The sequence below is a fragment of the Sorex araneus genome, chromosome 1, assembly GCF_027595985.1.
Source record: "Sorex araneus isolate mSorAra2 chromosome 1, mSorAra2.pri, whole genome shotgun sequence".
Classification (NCBI taxonomy): domain Eukaryota; kingdom Metazoa; phylum Chordata; class Mammalia; order Eulipotyphla; family Soricidae; genus Sorex; species Sorex araneus.
Genome location: NC_073302.1, coordinates 156,603,691 through 156,619,511, shown reverse-complemented (window position 1 = coordinate 156,619,511; position 15,821 = coordinate 156,603,691). Strand labels below are relative to the sequence as shown.

At 40.7% G+C, this 15,821-nt stretch overlaps 1 pseudogene; it reads left to right on the top strand.

The window, feature by feature from the left end:
- The first annotated feature begins 14,105 nt into the window (after positions 1-14,105).
- LOC101541980 (peptidyl-prolyl cis-trans isomerase A-like) lies at positions 14,106-14,604 on the top strand (annotated as a pseudogene).
- Positions 14,605-15,821: the final 1,217 nt, after the last annotated feature.

Sequence of the window (15,821 nt, the reverse complement as noted above, 5' to 3'; positions counted from 1 at the left end):
CCGCCGTCGCCCACGCGTGTAGCGCGAATGCGCAGGCGCGAAAGTGTGTAGCGGCGCCTGGGTTTGGACAACGGGGGAACCTTAGAGCGTTCGGGCGCGGGTCGGGAAGATGCTCTTTACCCTGCGCCCAGTCACGGACCCGTGGCCGAGGGCTGCTTCGGACATGTTGCTCGAGTGCTCGTGCAGCAGCCCTTTTTCTGATAAACGTTCTTCTTTTGTATCTCAACCCGGCGACTCCCCCACGGAGCTTCTGACCCAGTCCCACCCCCAATCCCTTTTCTTCGGGTTGGTTTGAACCTGACCTGCGGAGGCGCAGGGACCAGCAAACCTTGGAGACGCTGCGCACCGCCCGTGGCACTTAATATTCCCAGATACATTAAGGGAACTCTTCTAGTCGTTTTTTTTTTAATATAAATCATTTAATTTCTTGGAGATAGATCTGTTAAAAGAATTCCTTTATTGTCCTTTGCGTGTGGACTGTTACCCCCTCCTGAAATTGGTAAATGAATTTTCCTTTTCGTGCTCAGTTTGAGAAAAGTTTATTAACTTTATTCCCAAATCTCAAAGTCAATTCTTTTATGAATTTTAGCCATTGCTATGCCTTTTAAAAATGTTTTCAATTGTTGTTTGTTTTCGGCCACAGAAGCAATGCTTGGGAGTTGGCTGTTGGTTCTGCGCCCAGAGATCATTCCTGGTGGGCTGCTGGGACCACATTGGATGCCAGGCGTGAAGCCCGCATCGGCCGCGGGCAAGGCGAATGTCCTACCCTCTATACTATTGCTCAGGCCCTTAAAACATTTTTCACTTTTTAAAACTTTGTAATTAAGTGGGTAACATTGGTGGGGGGGAGGGGGTATGGTGTTTGTTTTGTAGTACAAGCCCCTTAAAGGACTTTTAAGCTGAATGGTACGCATTTTGGCATGTCACATTATGTTGTTTAAAATACTTTTTAGTTTCCCAAGTGTGTTTTTTTCTTTGACCATGGGTTGTTTGTTTCTTGTGTCCTTTAGTCTCCAAATATTGAGGACTTTTCCAGATAACTTTCCATCACTAATTTCTATTTTATTTTGTTATGATAAAAAATATGCTTTATAAACTTGAATGTATTTTTCTTTTAATTTAGCCATGCCCCTGGCCAGAATATGATCTGCTTGGGTAAATGTTTAGTGTTAACATAAAAGGCATGTATATTCTGCAGTGGTTCTACTGAGGAGTCTATAAATGCTGATCTCATCAAGGTTGATTATTAATGTTCAAATCTTCTAAATCCCAGGTGGTTTAGAACATAGCGATTTTCTGTCTACTTGTGCTGTTAATTATTAAGAAGGATGCTGAGTTCTTGCAATGGTAGGTTTTCTAGTTTTTTTCTATTGTCACTTTGCTTCATATACTTTGAAGCTAATTATGTTTATAATTGTTATGTTATTTAAACGAGTTTCCTTTATAAAATTGACTGTGAAAATTGTTTTATCCTGAAATTAGCCACTTTCTAATAAGTTTTTATTTATTTATCTTGGTAGTAGTTTTTCCTCTGGGGGACCAGGGAGATAGCTCAAGAGCTGAGCATAAGCTTTACATGCAGGAATGCTGGTTTTATTCTTTAACATCATGTGGTCCTTTGAACACCTAGGTGAGTCACTCCCAGTACAGAGAAGGGTATAACCCCAGAGCTGTATAATGTATCCCAACAACAATAAAATAACATGAGATAAATTCTACCTGAGTTGCTTTCAACTGGTGCACACCTGAAACATTGTTATGATTTAACAGTACTACAGTAAGAATAATTAATTCATATACTGCCATCTAGATTTCTTTTATATAGTATTTCTGTGGTCTTTTTTTTTTTTCCTTTTTGGGTCACACCTGGCAATGCACAGGGTTACTCCTAGTTCTGCACTCAGGAATTACCCCTGGCGATGCTCAGGGGACCATATGGGATGCTGGGGATCGAACCCAGGTCAGCCGCATGCAAGGCAAATGCCCTACCCACTGTGCTATCGATCCAGCCCTTCTGTGGCCTTTTTTAAAGGTAAAAAAAAAGTAGATTCAAATCTACACAAAGCTTTAAAAATTGACTAAAGGCCGGGATGGGAAATGTGTGCCAAAAGTAGATAATGGACCAAACATGATGACCTCTCAGTGTCTGTGCTGCAAGCCATAATGCCCAAAAGTAGAGAGTATGGGGAATATTATCTGCCATGGAGGCAGGGGGAGGGTAGGAAAGGGGGGTGGGTATAATGGGAATATTGGTGGTGGGGAATGTGCACTGGTGGAGGGATGGGTGTTTAATCATTGTGTGATTGTAACCCAAACATAAAAGCTTATAACTAGCTCACGGTAATTCAATAAAATTTTTAAAAAGTTGACTAAAGGGAAATATTTCACTGCTTAGTCATGCCAGTATTACTCTGATGTGCAAATAAAAGATGATTTAAGAAGAGTACTACAGGACCAGAGAATGCAGAAGGGAAGGTGTTTGCCTTGCTTGTGGCTAACATCAGTTCTATCCTAAGTACCATATGTGGCCTCCCCAGCTGTGCCAGAAGTGACCCCTGAACACAGAGCTAGGGAACCCAATAAATAAAGTAATCATCTAAAATATATGTATATCAAAAATGGTCACAGCAACTGTGCTCATAGCAAAACTATGAAAACAACACAGATTTCCTTCAATACAAACAGTATTGCAATTCATGATATAGTCATGAAATGGCATTACACAACTAAACAAATTACCAATATAAATGCAACCAGAATGAGTGTTAAAGTAATAATGAAGTAATCCCTAAAAAATAGATATGATCCCACTTATATATAATATATAATATAATATATTATTCTAGAAAATGTAAACCAATCTCTAATATGGAAAGAGATTGGTGGTACCCTAGAAGATAGGGAAGTGAGACTAGACTACTGAAAATGGCAAAAGGAAAGTTACTGAGGAAAGGAAAAGGAAACTGGGAGGGGCTAGAATATGTAGTACACTTTCTTTGCACTTGGCTGATCCAGGTTCAGTCCCCAGCATCCTGCATGGTCCCCTGAGCCCCAACAGGAGCAATCCCTGAGTAGAGCCAGGAATAAAGCCCTAAGCACCTTGGTATGTTCCACCCACAGAGGAAAAATATGGAAACGTGGAACTGATACTTATATTCAGGATCTTGATTGTTGCTTGTTTCATATGTATTATTTGTCAAAACAGGTGCAGCTTACATGTCAAATTATACCTCAAAAAATGAGAAATTTTGGGGGAAGAAAAAAATCTCTTTATCCATATCAAACTTTCAGTGAATCTTTTAACAAAATACCCATGATTGTTTTAACATTGGAACTAATGGTAATCTGAGTTAGACAAATCATTCAAGTGTATTAAATCCTACATTGGCCTACACTGGCTCACATTATTTAATATCAGTTTCAGTCTCATCACAAGAATCCTTGGAAGCTTTTCAACAACATAGTAATGGTGCAGTTTTTGCAAAACTTTTATTCTTCCTTTAAAAGAAAAGAAAATCAGTTGTTGTGGGGGCCATCTGCTAGTGCTCGAGAGGGGGGCAGGTATCAGCTGCCAGGAATTCAGCCTCATGCATAATATAGGCATGTTCTACCACTTGAGCTATCTCCTGGACTCCAAAAATTTAATTCCCCCGCCTTGATTTTGTTGAGGTACTGTGATATACTTGTATCACTTGTATCACTTGTCATCCCGTTGATCTTCTATTTGCTCAAGCGGGTACCAGTAACGTAACGTCTCCATTTGTCCCTGTCTCATGCCAGTGTAGCCCAATGATATCTGCTCGCTCCAGGAACAGGAAGAGCCTCAATTTGTTGATTCAGGGTTTTGACGAAGTCTGACCATCTCGTTGGTGGGCAGCCATGTGATCTTTTGATGCCCTGTGGAATCCAGTCAGTAATACCTCTAGTCCAGCGGTCGTCTCTGAATCGCATTACATGTCTGGCCCATCTGATTTTTGACGCCTTGGCAAACTAGACAGCGTCCCTGATTCTTGACCTTTGAAGGAGGTCAGATCTCCGGATTCCTTCTCTCACTTGAGTGAAACATGATACTCCAAGCACAGCTCTTTCAATTCCTCTTTGGGATACCTGAATAGCACTCTCATCCTGTTTGCATAGGGCCCAGGTTTCTGAGGCGTACCTTAATGCAGGAAGAACGGTGGAGTCGAAAAGATGTGCCCGGAGCCGGAGGTTCTTTGTCCTCTTAACCACTTCTTCGACACTCTTGAAGGCGTTCCATGATGCTCTCTTCCTCCTGCGCAGTTCTGGCACCAAGTCATTCCTCATGTTGAGTTCTCGACCCAGGTACACATAGCTGCTGCCTTTGGAGATGTTCGTTCCATTGAGAACAAATGGAGCATCAGGGACTAGTTTGTTTTTCATGAGCATCGTCTTGTTGAGGTTCAGCTGTAGTCCAACCTTTCCACACTCACAGTCGAAGTCAGCCAGCATTTGTGCCACTTGGCTAATGTTTGGTGTTATGAGAACGATGTCATCAGCAAAGCGGAGGTGGTGTAGTTGCCGACCGTCTATCTTCACTCCCATTCCTTCCCATTCCAGTCGTCGCATGATGTTCTCAAGAGTGGCACTGAAGAGTTTCGGTGAAATGGTATCACCCTGCTGAACCCCTCTCTTTACGTCAATGATCACTTCCTTGTAGAATGGTGAGATCCTGGTGGTGAATCCATAATACAACTCATGGAGGATCTTGATGTACTGAGTTCAAACGCCCTGTTTGGCGAGGGCTTCAATGATATACAATAATGTTAATACTAGTTTCATGCATACATTGTTCCAACATCAAACCCACCACTAAGATACCTACTTCCTTCCACCATTCCAAGGACCCCTCACAACCATGTGCCCCACCCCAATCTCTCAGGTAAGCTCAGTACTTTAGACCAGTTATCTAGTTCTGATGCCTTTGACTGTTGTTCTTACTGTGTTCATTGGTAGGAGGCAAAGGGTGGGGGGTGGTAGCAATACCCTGCCTTTGTGCTCTGGCATCAGTCCTGGTAGGCTCAGGGGACGATATGGAGTGCTGGGGATCAAACCCAGATTGACCATGTGCAAGGTTAATTCCCTACAGGCTATACCATATCGTTCCAATCCCTACTATGTTAATTTTAATGGTAATAACTAAGAAAATGAAAATACATGGTACAATAGCTAGAGGACCTGAACTATTAAGAAGGGCATAATAACTATGTATATGTACAATTTAGATCTCCTATTTAGGGTTCATAGTTAATTGGTAGCCCCAAGTGATGCCTCTCAGAATTTACCATCAGTTTTTATACAGGCCAAGCCTTTCATGGGGGTCAGGGATGTAGCTCAGAGGTAGAGTACCTGCCTTGTGTGGGTTAGGGTCTTGGTTGGATCCCCAGCACTACCCAGGGAAAGGATGAAATAGTTGCTTAGGCCATTAATTTTCAGCTGTGACCAGCCACTCGCCTACTAGGCATACTAGCACCAGTTCATTCAAAGAATCTAATGGAAAATTATAACTTGGGAACTTCCCATTGGTCCAATCTAAACCTTCTTAGAACAATACTGTAGTCTCTTTTTTAAAATCCATTTCTTTCTCCCCCGCAACAGATGTCAGACATCCATTAGAATCGGAGGTATAGTTATCCTTCTTCTTTAGCTTCCTTCCCTTTATCTTCTCAGAGCCTCTACTAATAAATCTATTGAGTGTCTAATTCTATCCTGGAATTCACTTGTTGGAGGATCTGAACTAATGCAGACAGTTTCCCTAAGAAGTGCCATTTAGGCTGGGATCTAAAAGAGTAGAATTTAGAGAATAATTTTAGGAAAGAAACAGAATAGTCGAGTTAGATTGGAGCTTGGCTCCGTGCCTGGCTCATAGTTGGTGCTCAACAAATAATGCTTGACTAAACAGAATACAAAGTACTTTATGTGTGGCATGTGATTATTCGTCATAAACAATTTTACAAAAGGAGTTCTATTATTACCCCTATTTTTACAAATGACAAGCCCAGAATCAGAGCTGTAAAGTAATTTACCCAAGGTCAGGCAGCAGTTAAAAAATACAAGGATACAAATTTAGATTTGTTTTGTTTTCCAAGCCTGTTATTTTTAACTGCTTCCTCCCTTTAGAGGAATAGAAAATGGGCTTTGAAAAGAAAATGTCTGTAAGTTATATATTTTTTAAATTTATCATCCATCTAAAAGCCACTGCCTCTAAAAATCTGGCAAAAGTGAATTATGTTGGTGATGTATATGAAAGTCATGATGTAATGGGATATGATTCCATTGAGTCCAAGTGGTAAACAGTTCTACAATTGGAGAGACCAAAATTTGAAAAAATCTTAGGAAGCTCTTCTTTCAATAATATCACAGGGTATATACAGATCTAAGTAGGAAGCAGTGACTGAAGCCAGAACCATATTTCCAAGGTAAAGACTCTGTATGAATAGTTACATATTACGGGGGTTAAATTTGTGTTTAAATTCTTCAAAATAATCATCTTCCCACTTCCTGAATTATAATCTTATATTTGTCATGGACATATATTCAAAATGCCTTTTGCTGAATGTAATCTGAGTTTATTGGCTACTTAGTTGAACATTGTTCTCAGGCATTCAAAATATGCTTCTCCATAAACTCTCTCTAATAACTTATAATAGAACAATCTCAGGAGTACTAATAGAATATTAGAATTAACATAAAATTTGGCAATTACTCCTTGTTTTATGTAAGAAAACAATGGATGCAAAAAAATAGAAAGGAAATTTAAAAAGAAATTAAAGAAATTAATTAATTAAAATACAGAGGACCAAGAGACACTTCAAAGGGTAAGTGTGCATTGCTTTACATTGTAAAGGCCCAGGTGATTCCCAAGCTGTTCCCACTGCATGTTCCCCCAAGCACTGCCAGGAGTAACCGTCAAACACCAAGCCAGAAGAAGCCCCTGAACATCCCCAGGTGTGGCCCAAAGAAACAAATAACCAAAGCAAAAAGTGAAATTAAAACAGTAATCATTTTAAGTATATCACCACGTAATTTCAACTTACACATAGTCTGAGAATTAACCCAAAATCAAAGAAGATATTTGAAAATTTTTCATGAATACACACTGGATGTAGTTCTCTGTCCTGGATAACACCCATTGAAATTTCAAATTGAAATTGCTACCATAGGTTCTTATGCCTTCAGAAATTGCTGTGACAAAATTAATTTGACTAACAATACTCAGAGCAATGGTCAATTTGGTGGAGTGAAGGGGGGAGATTAGTGGAATATATTGATCTCTGTGACTATAAATGTAATGAATACCTATTGGAGACATTTTGGAAAATGCATAAGTGTATTATGAAGAAATATAAATATAAATTCACAGGATAAGGATAAAGTCTAAGACCTAGAATTTGCCTTTTAAAAGGCTGATTTCATGTGGAATAAAATAAGTATCAATCAATATCTCAATTTTTATAATATTCAATTGACCCAGATTAATATCATAGCTTTAGCTTTTATTAGTTTGAAAACAAAAAACCATGAAATATAAGCTAATACTCTAAGATAAGAGATTCAAAGTAAAAGATAAAATCCGTGAATGGACGAGTAATTTGCTATGCAATTTAAGATCTAAAATATCTTTCTTAATAGTAGGTTCCAAATAATTGGATAGAAAAACTGCAATTAAATGAGTCAATTAGACAAAAATAATAATGATAATTTTTTTTCATTGGCCCAAAAGTCACTTTTAGAATCACACTTGATAGGTCAGAGGAAAAACACAAATACCGGATGATCTCACTCATATATGGGCTAAGAAGAACAGACAAAAGAAAACAGAAAAAGCCAAGTGAAAACAAAAGCTTAGATTATAATGGCAGGATTGAGGTTACCAAAGGAGTGAGGAGAACTCATTAGATTCGGTTGGAGTCTAATAAATCTAGTAGGAATTGACAAAGGGATATTGATATTTGGATTGTGGTCATAGTGTAGCAACATACAATTTGAAGAGGTGTAAAATTGTACTCCTAAAATATACAATCTTATGATCCTATATTACCTCAATTTTTTTGTAAAGCAAATTATTTTAAAAAAACAATATATCTTATTTTTCTAATTGCGTTCTGAAATTATATGGCTATAAAGATTTTTTAAGGTCATATAAAGGAAATATGTACTGTAGCACTGTCGTCCCGTTGCTCATCGATTTGCTTGAGCAGGCACCAGTAATGTCTCCATTGGAGACTTGCTACTGTTTTTGGCATGTTGAATATGCCACGGGTAGCTTGCCAGGTTCTGCCATGCAGGCAGGATACTCTCAGTAGCTTGCCAGGCTCTCCAAGAGGGATGGAGGAATCGAACCGGGATTGGCCGCTTGCAAGGCAAAAACACCCTACCTGCTGTGCTATTGTTCCAGTCCATAAAGGAAATATAAAAGAATAAAATTATTATAACAACACTTCTTTATAAAGTTCATTAGTGTGACTGGAGAGAAAACACAGGATACAAGGCGCTAGCCTTGCATGCAACTGAACTGAGTTTGATTTCTGGAATGCCATACGGTGCCTAGAGCACCATCAACAGTGATTCCTAAATGCATATCCAGACGTGACCCCTGAGTGTTTCCAGGTATGGCCCCCTGCCATTTTTTTAAATGGGAAAGGGTTTGAGTAAAGATTGGTTTATTAGTAAAGTTTAGTAAAGATTTACTCTTTTTTGCTCTTGTTTCTTTTGTTCCTGAGAGGTTTTCATTTACTAATTCACTTGTTTATTCCCTTGAATCAGTCTTTCAATCAATAAATATTTATTGAGCACTCATTATTTTCCAGATTTCTTTTCTAGGCAAATATAATCAAAGCAGTACAATTAGGGAGATGAAAGTTGTTAGTAATGAAAATCAGAACAGAGAAGCTAATTAGAAAAGAACTCTAAATAGGCAGTATGTGAATAAGGTTAAGTCTCAATAAGAGCCAAAAAAAGCATTATACAGAAGTGAGGTTTAATTTTTATTTTTCAAAATCTTTCCTCAGACACCCGAGAAAGAGGACAGTAGGAAAGGCACTTGTCTTCCATGTGCTGATCCTAATTCAATCCCTGGCACCCCAGAATGCCCCTTGAGCCCCATCAGGACCCCAGAAGGAGTGATAAGCCCTGAGTGAGCATTGCAGAAAAGTGACCCAAAAGCAAAAGAAAAAAATCTTTCCTCAGAGAAAAAGTGTAGAAATTACTAGAAAAGTCAACTGGTTGTGTAGGGGAAAAAAATAATTCTTCTCTCAGAAGTATAATGTAATGTCATGTTTCTTAAATTTTTTATCTGTGGTCTGCCTAGCTTTATACCGTAATCTCTTTACTAACAATTTCTTCTTAGGAAGCTCCATACAGAGAAGAATTCTTCTGGGTAATGTTAACCAGATGGCTTTTTCTAATCTTCCCCAGAAAAATGCAAAGTAGAATTTGAAAGTAACACTGCCACCTACAAGTAAGTACTTTGAAAGGAGAAATTCCAGTCATCTGGGTAGATGTCCAAGCTGCCAGAAATCTAAGAATAAGGATTTGGAGTGGGACTTAGGGTTTACAGAAAATAGAATGTGATTAAAATAAAATAAGAAAAGTTACTTCAAAGTCTTGGCATATTTTAAAAGCCCAAAATGAATTTGCCTATGTCTTTGCCTAATTTGACTCTAAATCTTTCCAATCATAAGAGATCTTGGGCCAAGTTACTTTAACATCTCTGCATCTCAGTTTACTTAGCTACATGAGGCTATCATAATAGCACCTACCACTTTGGGTTTGTTTATTTTATTTTATCTTTATACAGTAGTTCACAATGATTTATTACATTCAATATTCCAACATCAGTCCCACCACCATTGCACCTTCCCACCACCATTATTTCCAGTTTTCCCAACCACCAAGCTTGCCCCAATAGAGGCCCTAAGTAATTTATTTTGTATTTCTTGTTAAGAATAATTCAATAAAAATGATAAAAAAAGATTTCCTTAGAAGAAAGTGTGAGCCTTACCCATGAATGAACCAGAAAAGACTTTGTGACTGAGAACTCTGGGTTCAACGGAACCAGGAACAGAGTTTCTCTGCCAGTATCCCCCTGTCTCCGGCGACTCAGCAGTCACGCCCATAAGAAACTGTGGCTGGCGCCAGATAATCTCATCATCAGCCACCATCCAGATCATACATATGTCCTTCTCTCCCAGAAGGATGCATAATATAACGCTCACCATAACCATGCTGGCGGACCCCACCACAGACTGTTTCACTTGGGGCACCCCAGAGGGGGCGGGTCAGAATCCTTCCTGCCCTAAGGGACCTAGCCCCGGCAGCCAAAAAACTCCAGAACTCAACCACCGCCATGCTCACGGCTGCTCTCCACATGCTCTGGCCAAGCCTCACCTACCAGTGAATCTATTCCTAGAATGAACAGTAGAGACACTTCATAGGACAAATCCTTCCCATACTCCAGGAGTACCGCCCCACATTTGATGGGGTTCAAAGTAGGAGGGAACCAATCTTAGAGGGATATATAGAGATATATACACACATATATATTGTTTATATATGTATATATACATATATTGTTTTACAGATAGATATATAAAAGCACACAAGACTCAACTTTTAATAACATGTTATGAACTCTTATAAAAGGTCTTAATGGACCCTGTTGATATAGAACTCACACTCTTTCCTCTAAGGATACTTTTTTGTAGCATTTTCAGCGGTTTTTCATAACAAACAATACTGCACTGTAGCACTGTTGTCCTTTTTTTTTTTTTACTTGCTCGAGCGGGTACCAGTAACGTCCCCGTTGTGAGACTTATTGTTACTGCTTTTGGCCGACCCGGTTCAATTCCTCCATCCATCTTGGAGAGTCTGGCAAGCTACCAAGAGTATCCCACCCACACAGCAGAGCCTGGCAAGCTACCTGTGGCATATTCAATATGCCGAAAACAAACAATACAAAATATATTATTTAGGTTCTGCTTTGGGACAGGGATTGGGGTTTAGGATGGAAACATCTGAAATATAGTGGTGGGAAGGTGTAATGGTGGTGGAATTGGTGTTTAAATATTTGTAATCAAATATTGTGAACTACCTTATAAAATAGCACTGTAGCACTGTCATCCCGTTGTTCATCAATTTGCTCAAGCAGGCACCAGTAACATCTCTTTTCTGAGACTTGTTACTGTTTTTGGCATACTGTTTTTGGCCATGGGTAGCTTGCCAGGTTCTGCCATGCGGGCAAGATACTCTTGGTAGCTTGCCAGGCTCTCAGAGAAGGATGGAGGAATCGAACCCCGGTCAGCCACATGCAAGGCAAACGCCCTATCTGCTGTACTATGTATTATGTATTTTTCTTTGCAACAAAATCATTCTATTTTACTAGTCAATGAGCAATTCTAGAACAGACTTATAGTACATCTTACTGGAAAAAAATTTAAAAAATAAAATAAAATAAAGTGTGTGAAGATTGCGTTAAAGCGATAGTGCAGCAGGTAGAGCATTTGCCTTGAACGCAACAGACCCGGGTTCGATTCCTCCACCCTTCTCAGAGAGTCTGGCAAGCTACCGAGAGTATCTCGCCCCCACGGCAGAGCCTGGCAAGCTACCCGTGGCGTATTCGATATGCCAAAAAACAGTAACAACAAATCTCACGGTGGAGATGTTACTGGTGCCCGCTCAAGCAAATCAACAGATGAGCAATGGGATGACAGTGACAGTGTGAAGACTTTTTTTTATCTCACCCTGAATAATTAAGCCCTTGTATAAGACTGTACTAACGTGTTGTTACAGGTTAAGCCTCGTGTGTTATTATTTTCTTAATCGAGATTGGTTTCCTTGTACTTTACATCTCACCCACCCAATGTGGTGTGCTACTCCTGGTATATCAGTGGTGTAAAGTATGAAATGTCGCTCCAGAAATTGTAAAATTTTGAATTGGTGATACAGCTGCATCTAAATTTTTAACTGGCTCTCTGGCTCTTGATTGAGTTGCTGAATGTCTATGATCCCAGAGACTGAGAAACAAATCTTGGAACCCAGAGGCTTTTGGCAGAAATGCATCCAGATTCCGAATTAGGCTTTCGGCCCCAGGCCACCCCAGGTGGGAAAAGGTGCCGATCCACTGCCTTTTCCCCCTGGCGGCTTGGGGGCTGCCATCTTTCAGAGGCCAATGGACAGACAGGTTTGACCCTGCAGTGAGGAGGCGTGCAAGGCCTCTATGAATGGGGGTGGAGCCGGCCCTTTCCTCCCCCCTCTGAAGGAGACCTGAGTCGCCGCCCAAGGATGCCCTCTCTGGCTGCTGATGGAGTTGCTGAACAGCCATGATCCCAGAGACTCAGAAATAAATCTCAGAACCCAGAGGCTTTTGGCAGAAATCCCTCCAGATTTAATTATTAAAATACAAGAATTCCAAAATTGTGCAATAGCAGCCACGTGACACCATATGCTATTCATAATCAGCAATAGGAGACAAAGTGTCTAATGTGGCCTTTTCAGTAGATCTAAGTGTTGGGGGAAAATCTCAAATAATAATGGTGGGGCCGGTGTCGAAACATTGAATATAACTACTGTGGACATCATCTGCCACAAAGGTGGGAGGAGGGCGTGGGATGGGTGGTATACTGGGGATTTTGGTGGTGGGAAATGTGCACTGGTGAAGGGACAGGTGTTCATCATTGTATGACCAAGTCTTAAACCCGAAAGCTTTGTAACTGCTCTCACAGCGATTCAATAAATAATTTTTTAATCCATTAAATAAATAAATAAAATTTTAACTGGATGGTGACTTTGGAGTCTGGAAGTATCTCTGTAGCTTGTTGATCTGGATTATGTGTCTCTGGATTATGGCTGGTTAATGAGTTTATATGGCGCCAGAGGCAGTTCATGGGTGTTACTGCCGGGCTCCTGGAAGAACAGGGCATGGGGGAGGTAGCTCATATCCCTAACTTCATGAGTGCCTGGAGATTTTGTCATAAAACCCACATACCTGAGTTTTTTAACAGATTCATTCCTGGATGCCTGTGGAGTCCAGCTATGAGCATAGTGGCGATTGGGTTATGGAGGTTTTCGGCTGCCAGGGCTCTGTTTGGGTGAATAGTGGGCTCACACTCTCCTCTCTGAGGTGTCCCGGATTTGAGACTCAGCATGGCGTGGGTGCTTAAGGCATCTCTCCAACTTGTTGATCTCTTTCGAGATTTATCAGCCTCTACCACTTCATGAGATTAGATTAGTAGCTAATTAGATTAGATGTTGTTAGGTTAAACTTCAGGTATCTGTATACTTCATCTTTTACTTATTGTTATGCTTAGCCTTAACCATTACTAACAGCCAGGACTCCTTCCCTCCTATCAGCCTCTATCTCTAAAGTTACCAGGATCTTCATTATTAGGTGAAATTGGGAATGTGCCTGGGATCACTGAGTAAGAAACATTCTTTGATTCACTACACATCCTAATGGAGAAACTGGAAATGGGACATAGAATGGGAAATGCTGTTTCTTCTTCTCCCCCCTCCCCGGCCGTTTCTTTTTTTTAGAGCGAAGTGGGTGGGTCACACCTGTTGGTCCTTTAAGGCTATTCCCATTTCTGTCCAGGTTAGTAGGAATTACACCCTATTGAGCCTCCCAGTGCTCAGCCCTTTGAGCTCTCTGTCTAGAGCTCATGTTCTATCTCTTAAGCTGGGTAGTGGCTGTGTGGATATTTACTTATCACTACTATCAATATTATATATATATATATATATATATATATATGTATGTTATGGGTGGACTGGGGCAATAGCACAGCTGGGTAGGGCATTTGCCTTGCACGTGGCCGACCCGGGTTCGAGTCCTCCATTCTTCTCAGAGAGCCCAGCAAGCTACCAAGAGTATCCTGCCCGCATGGAAGAGCCTGCCAAGCTACCCTGGCATGTTACTGGTGCCCGCTCAAGCAAATCAATGACAGTGCTATAGAGCTATGTTATGGGTAATAAAAAAATATTTGAATCTTAAATCAGAAATTATACACAGCAAGATTTTTCCGTTTATGTGAGATTCAAAAGTTGGGCCTTGCAGATGCCGCCTCCCCACAGCTCTCATGTCCTTCCCCATGGTCAATCCCACCATTTCCTTCAACTTTGTGTGCGATTACGAGCCTCTGGGCCGTGTGTGTCCTTCTAGCTGTTTGCAAAGTTCCAAAGACGGGCAGAGAATTTTCATGCTCTGAGCACTGGCAAGAAAGGATTTGGTTACAAAGCTTCCTGATTCCACAGAATCACCCCTGGATTTATGTGCCAGGGTTGTGACTTCACTCGCCACCACTGCACCGGTGCAAGTCCATCTGTGGAGAGAAGTTTGATGATGAGAATTTCATCCTGAAGCACATGGGGCCTGGCGTCGTGCCCATGCGCTGCTGGAACCAACACCAACGGTTCCCAGGTTATCATCTACACCGCCAAGACTGAGTGGTTCAGCGGTTGGACCGCAAGCATGTGGTATTCGGCCAGGTAAAGGACGGTGTGAATATCATGGATGCCATGGAGCTCTTTGGGTCCGGGAAAGGCAAAACCAGCTAGAAAATAACTATTTTCACCTGCGGTCAAGCCTGAAAGCTCTGAATGTCTCGACCACCAAATGATTCCTTACTTCTGCAGCTCAGAAAAGCGCCCCGTGCCCCACGTGCTTGGAATGCTCTCTGTTCCCAGTGCTCTCCCTTCGGTGCTCTCGGTTCCACTGTTTCCTGCATCCCCCGACCCCCACCACCACCATCCTGACTTCCCCCGCCATCAAGTCTAGCTGAATTGCAAAGTGTTTTATGACTATGAAATTTAAAAAATAAGTTTAAAAGTTGGGTTTTTTTGTTTGTTTTGGGATTGCACCCAGTGATTCTCAGGGCTTTCTCCTGGTTCAGTGCTCAGGAGTGATCCGTATGGGGTGCCAGGAGTCAAACCTAGGTGATGTGTGTGAGGCAAGCACCTTGCCCACTGTACTGTCTCCCTAGCTCCTTAACATGATTTTTATGGTTCCTTACTGGTATACTAATTGGTCATTTTCTCCATGTATAAACTGCCCTGTGTCACTTTCTAAGTTCTGTTTTTTCCTCCAAATAGATGTTAAGTTCCCCAAGATAACTTCCTAATAAATTCTTTAACCCCTGGGTCAGGGCAGAGTTCACAAGTACTAAGAATCCAGCAAATAATTGTGAGCTTGAATAACTTTTAAAATGTTTAAGAATTCAACTTAGGGGTAAGACATTTGCCTTGCATACAGCCAACTTGGATTTAGTCCTCTGAAACCCCATATGGTCCCCTGAGCACCTCCAAGAATGATCCCTGAGTACAGAGCCAGGAGTAAGGTCTGAGCACTGCCAATATGCCATCCCTGCCCCACAAAAAAAGCCCAAAACAAGAATTCAACCTAAAGTATTTTTATTATTTTCTACACTTATTACAGCTATGATAATGTGTTTACAATGGTGTTGACATTTATGGCCTTAGTGTACATAGTTCTGTCTGTCCTGTCCTGTAGCACTGTCCTCCTGTTGTTCATCGATTTGCTTGATTGGGCACTAGTAATGTCTCCATTGTGAGACTTGTTGTTACTGTTTTTGGCATATCCAATAAGTGTATATAGTTACACTAAGTTAACTAGTACATAGTTACTCACCACCAAAGTACTCAAAATCCCTCAAAATCACCTGTGCCCTTGTGTAACCTAAAATATTTTAATATAAATTACCATATAATCTTTATAGAACATGAGAAATATGTATTGGACTTCAGACTCTTTTTCTATTCTTAATGATCTCTACAAAGGTTATTGTCAT